The 7,667-nt window shown below is 36.7% G+C and overlaps 1 pseudogene; it reads right to left on the bottom strand.

Annotated features, from left to right (window-relative positions):
* Window positions 1-214: 214 nt before the first annotated feature.
* On the bottom strand, window positions 215-4,719 carry LOC132056853 (wall-associated receptor kinase 2-like; annotated as a pseudogene).
* Between the last annotated feature and the right edge of the window lie 2,948 nt (window positions 4,720-7,667).

The following is a 7,667-nucleotide window of genomic DNA, read 5'->3' as shown; positions in this document are numbered from 1 at the left end:
ATAAGCAGATCATATGCAAAGCAAATGTGTACCAGCTTTAATTTTCCACATCTGGGATGGTATTTGAATTCAGGTTTATGTCTCAACAACTTTAGTGATCTATTCAAGTACTCCATAACCAGTACAAACAAGTATGGGGACATTGGATCTCCCTGCCTGAGTCCTTTATGAGCACACACCATTCTGTAGCAATGAATAACTGGAGAATAAGATGTCTTTATTCTAATTAATTAGTCTTTCTGTTTTCTCACTTTAACAACCTTGCACCAAAAACACATGCCATGCGTTGAGTAACAAATGAATTACAATTGAACCGTTCAAGTGTAAGAAATGCATAAAAATATGCAGACAATTACCAGGATACATAAATAATTACACTTGGCACTAATTTGTTACTAAAATTTATTATCTTTGGACAAATGAAAAAGATAAAACTAAATCTAATTAATTACTATTTCTAACGTTCCCAAAAGAGAAAGAAAACCATGTTGAAGCCGTGCACGCATGACCGATCACCTTCCTCCAGGATGTGGTAAAGTTATATGGCTCGTTATGCTATCAATATGAATACTGTGTTTACTATATTCGTATCCAAATCCCAATGGCTCAGTACCCTGCAGTAAGGACTCTATCTCCTCCGAATTTTGATCAGTTTGAGCCCACGAGTGCTTCAATCTCGATCCACCTTCCAATTCTGCTGCAACTTCCTTCATTGTGGGTCTATCATCCCCCTTAACATCTAAGCACCTCTGTGCAAGCATCGCAACACTTTTCAGTTGCCCTATATTTCTCTCATCACAGACTATATTGTCGTCTAGAATATCAAACAACTGATCCTTCTCCACTGAAGATGTGAAATATTTAGCTAGACTTCTCTCTTCATCTGGGCTATCAAAACATAGAGCTTTTCTACCAGTTAGGAGCTCTACAAGCACTACCCCGAAACTGTATACATCACTTTTTTCAATTAGTTGATTTGTTTGCAAATATTCAGGATCTAGATATCCTACAGTTCCTTGAAACAATGTAGATAACTCTGTCTGATCAGCAGGAACCAACCTGAATGCTCCAAAATCGGATACTTTGGCTGTGTAGGATGTGTCTAAAAGAATGTTGACAAACTTGATATCTCTATGGATGATAGGAGGATAAGCGGCTGAGTGCAAGTATGAAAGTACTCCAGCAGTTTCTGCAGCAACTCTCAGACGAATGTCCAAAGAAAGAGTAGAGGCCTTTACTTTATCGTGTAATTGTTCAGAAACTGTTCCATTGTTGATGAACTCATAAACCTATAGTGGAACTTCTGTCTCTAGGCAACCACCTAAGAGCTTAACCACATTTCTATGGTTGATTTCGGAGAGGACAATGACTTCATTTATGAATTTCTCAATCTGATTGCAATCAATTACCTTACTACTTGATGGCAACGATGTGATTGTCTTTCAGATATCTTTTGTACATAGTTCCATAACCTCCTTGACCAATAACTCTATCTTTGTCGAAGCCATTATTTGCCCTTTCTAGCTCTTCGGCTGTGAAAATCTTTGTTGTATTATTACTTGATCCCTCTTGCGCTGTGAGTCGTTGCTGTAGAACTAATCCACCATTTTCTTGGAAAAACTTCTTCTTCATCATTAACATCTTTCTCCTTTGGAATCCAGTGTATGAACAGCCACGAACTATAAGAACCAGAAAATTAAAGCAACCCCTACTGTGACACCTGCAATATAAGTTAACTTAGAATAAAAAATATACACACATATTGGGGCAACATGAAGGAACTCTTTCTCTGCATCAGATGTGTTTCGTGAAAATAAAATTGTTACCTATTTCAAAATCTGTTATATTCAGTGAATGAATTAAGAACTTTTGATGTTCAATTAGCCTTTTATTGATCATAACAGTTTGCCAAAATTTACTTAGTTGTTATATACTGGCAACTGAAGTCATTAGTTGACTCGTCTGGTTGACATAGTAATTTTTTTTAATGTTTAAATTTAAGTTGCAAAATAACCAATTTTACATGAAAATTATATCGAAACAGAGAATTATCACCGTGAATTTAAAACAAGCAAAGTACTATATTACTATGTGAATTCCAACTGATGCTAACCTGATTATATGCTACAAGAAAAAACAATATTTGTGACGGAAGAATCCATCATAAATTTGAGCATCAGTAGATATAAGACCGTCACAAATCTTTTAGGAATTCCATTACCATTGACGAATTCCATCATAAAACTATCACAACTCTGTCATAGATATTCTCATCACATATCTGTGATTTCTTTTTCTGTTTAGTTGTGCAAGAAATTGTTTGACGGGCATCTCCAACAACTAAGGATTACAATTAACCTGTTGCCTATGGGATTTCAAAGAAGTTAAGAAAGGTACCTATAACAAGATTATCACGAACTTTTCTCTGAGGATTGTCACGATTGCATTCAGTACCATCACCACTGAAATCTGGAGGGCACGTGCATGTATAGTTCCCTTCTGTATTCTTGCAAATGGCATTTTTAGCACACCTATAATCTGGTTTCTGATCTATACATTCGTCGATATCTGCAGACTCATAGAGCACAAAAGTTAGATAACGTAAAATATTCATTTGCAGAAAATTTGATTTCATTCCAAAATTCAGCTGAACTTAAAAAAGAAGTAAATGGTGGAGCGGGGGGCTAATTTTGAGGTTATAAGGTGTTATAATAAGTGCAAAAAGAAAAGTAATATAGAGAAAATGAATTTTGGTCGAATCTCATTTGTTTTCAAAAATATTTAAGCCCTGCAAATTATTGTAAGGAAGCTCACAACAACGACATAGAAATAGTCTCGACCTTCCACAACCAGAGTAAAAAACCACATTAAATTAAAACATATATAGTGCTATTAGAAATTTAATTAGGAGGTTCACAAATACGTAGAGAGCAACATATACATACCTTGGCAACCATCTTCCAAGTATGGATCCCCATCATATCCTTGCATGCAGGAACATCGATATCCATTTGAATTATCATGACAATCACTGTCGTATGTTGTCGAGTTTTTCTTAGCCATTTCACATGTTTCTTGACCAATTGCCCAATCTAGAACAAGTGGAAGCTTCTCTTTGTTCTGCAAACTGCTGAGGTAATTCTTAGAAAAGCTAAAAGCAGCTTCTTCGGCTAAAAAAAGCATAGCTGCAACTATTACTAGGGCTGCCTGTCATATGAGTATAATTATTATAGTTGCTTAGTGCTATGGTGACATTCCATGCTCCCTTAGGGATGGATTTCTGGCAGCAACCAACCCCAGAACACTCAACACCATTAGCAACATCCTCAATACTATTGCACATGGACATGCATCCTGTTACGTAGGAGTGTCTGATGCTAGAATTATACCGCCTATAATAACCCCGGACAATGGCATATGTGTCACAACCAACTGTGATGAACTTATTTGCGGTCGAGTTCACAGTTAACAATGATGGTAATGTTATCCATGGTGTGTTTCTGTTCGCCCTTATCCCATCATGATAACAATCTCTGGATATAAACTGTAAGACGTTAAGTTGCCCAGCGAGAGATATGCTTGTGATTTCAATAGTGGTCTTTCCTAGAAAAAGCTTGGGAGGTTGAAAGGAGTAATTACAAGTGACAAGAAATTGATGGTGTAGAGAGCAATCTTGGGTCATCCCAAATGGGAAAGGGATGCTAATATTGCCACAACTTCCATTGCATTTAGGTTTGGCTATTCTTGGTAGCATGGCACCAAAAGATAGTGAAGAGCAAATTATCACTATTAACGTTATCAGATCAAGTACTACCATCATCACATAATTAGGAGCCATGATAAAGGAGACTAGGAATATATTATGTGTTTGTTGTGATTTTTGATATTTCGATTCGCCGGCCCATTAATGATCCTTTTATAGGTACTGATAAGTTTGGAAGGACAAAGTCATTGAAATAGTGGGTCAACAACTACGTTATAAATTTAATGTGGACTATGTCAAGGAGAATTGACGACTTCATGCAGCCAATTATATATAGAGAATCTTGTACTACAGAGTTCTTTTTCCGGAAAATAGTCAGCCAAAAATTATATTTTGGTCCACAACAATGATGGAAACGATTTGTCTTAAAAAATAGTATTAGACACTCCTACAAAATCAACTGGATTTTCATGCAGATTTCTTCAGTGCCCTAAAAATCTATCAGTCCAATATCCAATAGCTGCTATAGAGATAATGCCAATCAATAACATAACAGTTAATGAAAAAACCAAAAAAAAAAACATGTTCAGGATAAAAACTTACTTGCACCCGTTGTACGGGGTAAAACCTGAACTTAACATGTGGGCGAATTAGGAGATGACACATACGGAACAGAGACATAACAGGCGGTGACTCAGCAAAAGCAACTCCAATTTTGACAGGTGAACATGTCCGGAGCGGTCGATCTTATCCATTGAGGATCGGAACCATGGTTCGGGCCGGCCTAGCTCCGGAGATACAAGACCGGGAATACGACAGCGGTCAATCAAGATAAGTTCAACTTGCAACCGTTCCCGAAGAATCCAGGATCTACTTCGGCATTTCATAGTTGCCCACACAATTGTTGTAACGTGCAGATATGGATCATTATGGGGGACGAGAATCAAGGAAGACGTTGCTTACGGTTAGGCTATAAAAACACTCCTTACGGTTAGGCTATAAAAACACTCCTTCTCTTCACTTGTATCCCATCTGATTTTTTAATCAGTACGACTATTATATTACTCCATTGTTGCTTTCAAGATCGCAAGCTTATGAAGTTACTGTTTCTCGGAGACGTTGCCAGACACACTTGAATAAGAATTCTTTACTTTGTTTTGCCTATTTACTTTGTCCATTATTCTGTTTTATCATATTCTACAGTTAGGGGTGTTTGATAATTGGTTATAGTTACGCCGGTATTAGTAATACAGGAATTAGGGAATCTATGTACTTATTATTTATCCGGAAAATAATTATGTAGGGTTTAGTTATTCATGTATTCGTTATCCCACCTACTATCCTTCATAAAATAATACATAGATTCCCTCATAATTTATACATGTATTAGTTATGCAGGTTTCTAAATTGCAAACCAAACACCATATAAATTCTATACATCAATAACTTACCTCCTAACCAGATACCAAACGACCCCTTATTCCTTGGCAAATTAGCATTAATAGCATCGTCGTTTGATCATCTTAGAACCATTGAACAAATTCAATTGTTACTCTAAGTCACGGATTTAGGGGTAAACACCTGTGTATGGGAAAATGTCTTTTTAACTCATTTATTTAAACGTTGTTGCTCAATCTGCGGGAAAACCCAGTTGAAAGTTGAGAAATTTGACATTGTTAAGCTATTTTCTGCTGAAAATGGGAAGGAAACAAACAAAAAGCAGTAGAAATAACTTCAAATAGGGATCTTGTTATATTCGGGAAAACCCAATTTAAAGTAAGAAATTGTTAAAATTGGGAGGTAGAAAAAAAAAAGGTAGGGGAAAGTAAAAGAAGTTAAAATTGGGAATTCTTGGAGAAGGGAAAAGGGCAAAGCTGGGTTTTGTGTACATGTGCATCAAAATGAATAGAGAATCCAATTAGTTAGCTCTATTCCAACACTTAATAATATTAGCCCACGTTTGAAATGTAATTGAAAAATAATTATTTTCTTAAAATAAAAAATAATACCTGAACTGTTATGAACTCACTTGGGAAGAATTAACTATAGGTAACCTTTTAGTTGTGAAATTAGTATAGGTGACTCATGGGGACCACTTGAAAGTAAAACCCAATTAAATTTGAGATTAAGAAAATTGAGTTCAAAATGTATTTTTTCAAACTTCTTAACCTTTTACAAAATATAAAAAGACTCCAACTTAATTAAAAAAACCCACCAATCCCCTTCTCTTCCTCCCACCCTTGCCCCGCCCCACAACCCCCCCCCCCTAATTTTTTTTTTTTTAAGTTTTGAATTTTTTATTTCCTTTTTCACCAGCCACCCCCTCCTCCTCCCACCCCCCGCCCCTCGCCCCCGCAACCAAAAAAGATTTTTTTTGAATTTACTTTATTTTCTTTTTCACGAGCCGCCCCCTTCTCCTCCTCCCACCCCTCCCCCGCCCCACACCCCGCCCCCCCCCCCCCCCCCCCCCCCCTCACTTTTTTTTTTTTTAAGTTTTGGATTTTTTATTTGCTTTTTTCATCGCCTACCCCTCCTCCTCGCACCCCCTCCCCCCCCCCCCCCCCTCCCAATTTTTTTTTAAAAAAGTTTTAAATTTTTTATTTGTTTTTTCACCAAATGCATCCCCCTCCTCCTCCCACCCCACCCCCACCAAAAAACTATTTTATTTTCTTTTTCACCAGCCGCCCCCTTCTCCTCCTCTCACCCCTACCCCTCGCCCCCTCCCCCCCAATTTTTTTTTTTTAAAAAAAAAGTTTTGATTTTCTTTATTTGTTTTTTCATCCCCCTCCTCCTCCTCCCCAACCCTCCCCCTCCCCCCGCCCCAAAAAAAAATTTAAAAAAATAATTTTTTTTACCATTGCCACTCAATTTTGATTTTCTTTATTTATTTTTTCACCCCCCCTCCCTCCTCCTCTCAACCCTCCCCCCACCACCTACCCCCCCCCCCGATTTTTTTTTTAATTTTGATTTTTTTTATCATCCCCCCACTCCTCCTCCTCCCCCCCCCCCCCCATTTTTTTAAATAAATTTTTTTTTCTTTTTTTTTTATTTTGAATTTTTAAAGAAAAATTGATTTTCTTTATTTGTTTTTTCACACCCCTCCTCCCCCCACCCCCCACCCCCCCCCCCCCCGGCCAAAAAATATATTTTTTAAAATTTTGAAAAGTTTTTCTTTTTATTTTTTTGCACCCCTCACCCTTCCAGAAAAAAAATTATTTTGAAAAAAAAGTTTTGAAGAATTTCACAAAATGATTTTCTTGAAAAGAAGTTTTGAATTATTTTTTTGTGGTTTCTTACTTCCCCCACCCACCCAAAAAAATTAATTTTGTTTTTAAAAAAAAGTTTTTAAAAGTTTTTATTTTTGGTTTTTTGCAACCCGCCCCCCCCCCCCCCCCCCCCACAAAAAAAATCTTAAATGGAAGTTTTGATTTTTGTTTTTTTTTTTGGGTTTAGGTAAAGTTTGGATAAAATCCAGGTTGTTGTTGTTATGTGTTTGTAGTGAAATAGATGATTTTTCTGTTGTTGTCCTGGTATGGTTCATGGTTTAGAAAAATATATCCAACAGATAATTTTTTGTTCTTGTCCTGGTATTTATCTGGTTCTGTTTGTAGAAGATAACCAACAGATTTGTAGTTATTGCAATAAGTTCTACACTTTTTGCAACAAGTAGACAATCTGTTGCAACGACTCACTAATCTGTTGGACATAGCTTCAATTATTTGCTTCTGTTTGTAGAAGATATCTAACAGATTTGTTTTTGTTGCAACAAGTTCTACACTTGTTGTAACAAGTAGACAAATCTGTTGCAACAACTACAAATCTGTTGGACATAGCTTCAGTTATCTGGTTCTATTTGTAGAAGATATCCAACAGATTTGTAGTTGTTGCAATAAGTTCTACACTTGTTGTAACAAGTAGATAATCTGTTGCAACTACTACAAATCTGTTGGATATAACTTCAGTT

This window comes from Lycium ferocissimum, chromosome 5 (genome assembly GCF_029784015.1).
Source record: "Lycium ferocissimum isolate CSIRO_LF1 chromosome 5, AGI_CSIRO_Lferr_CH_V1, whole genome shotgun sequence".
Taxonomy (NCBI): domain Eukaryota; kingdom Viridiplantae; phylum Streptophyta; class Magnoliopsida; order Solanales; family Solanaceae; genus Lycium; species Lycium ferocissimum.
The sequence above is the reverse complement of the archived record's forward strand: the minus strand, read 5'-3'. Positions and strand labels throughout refer to the sequence as shown.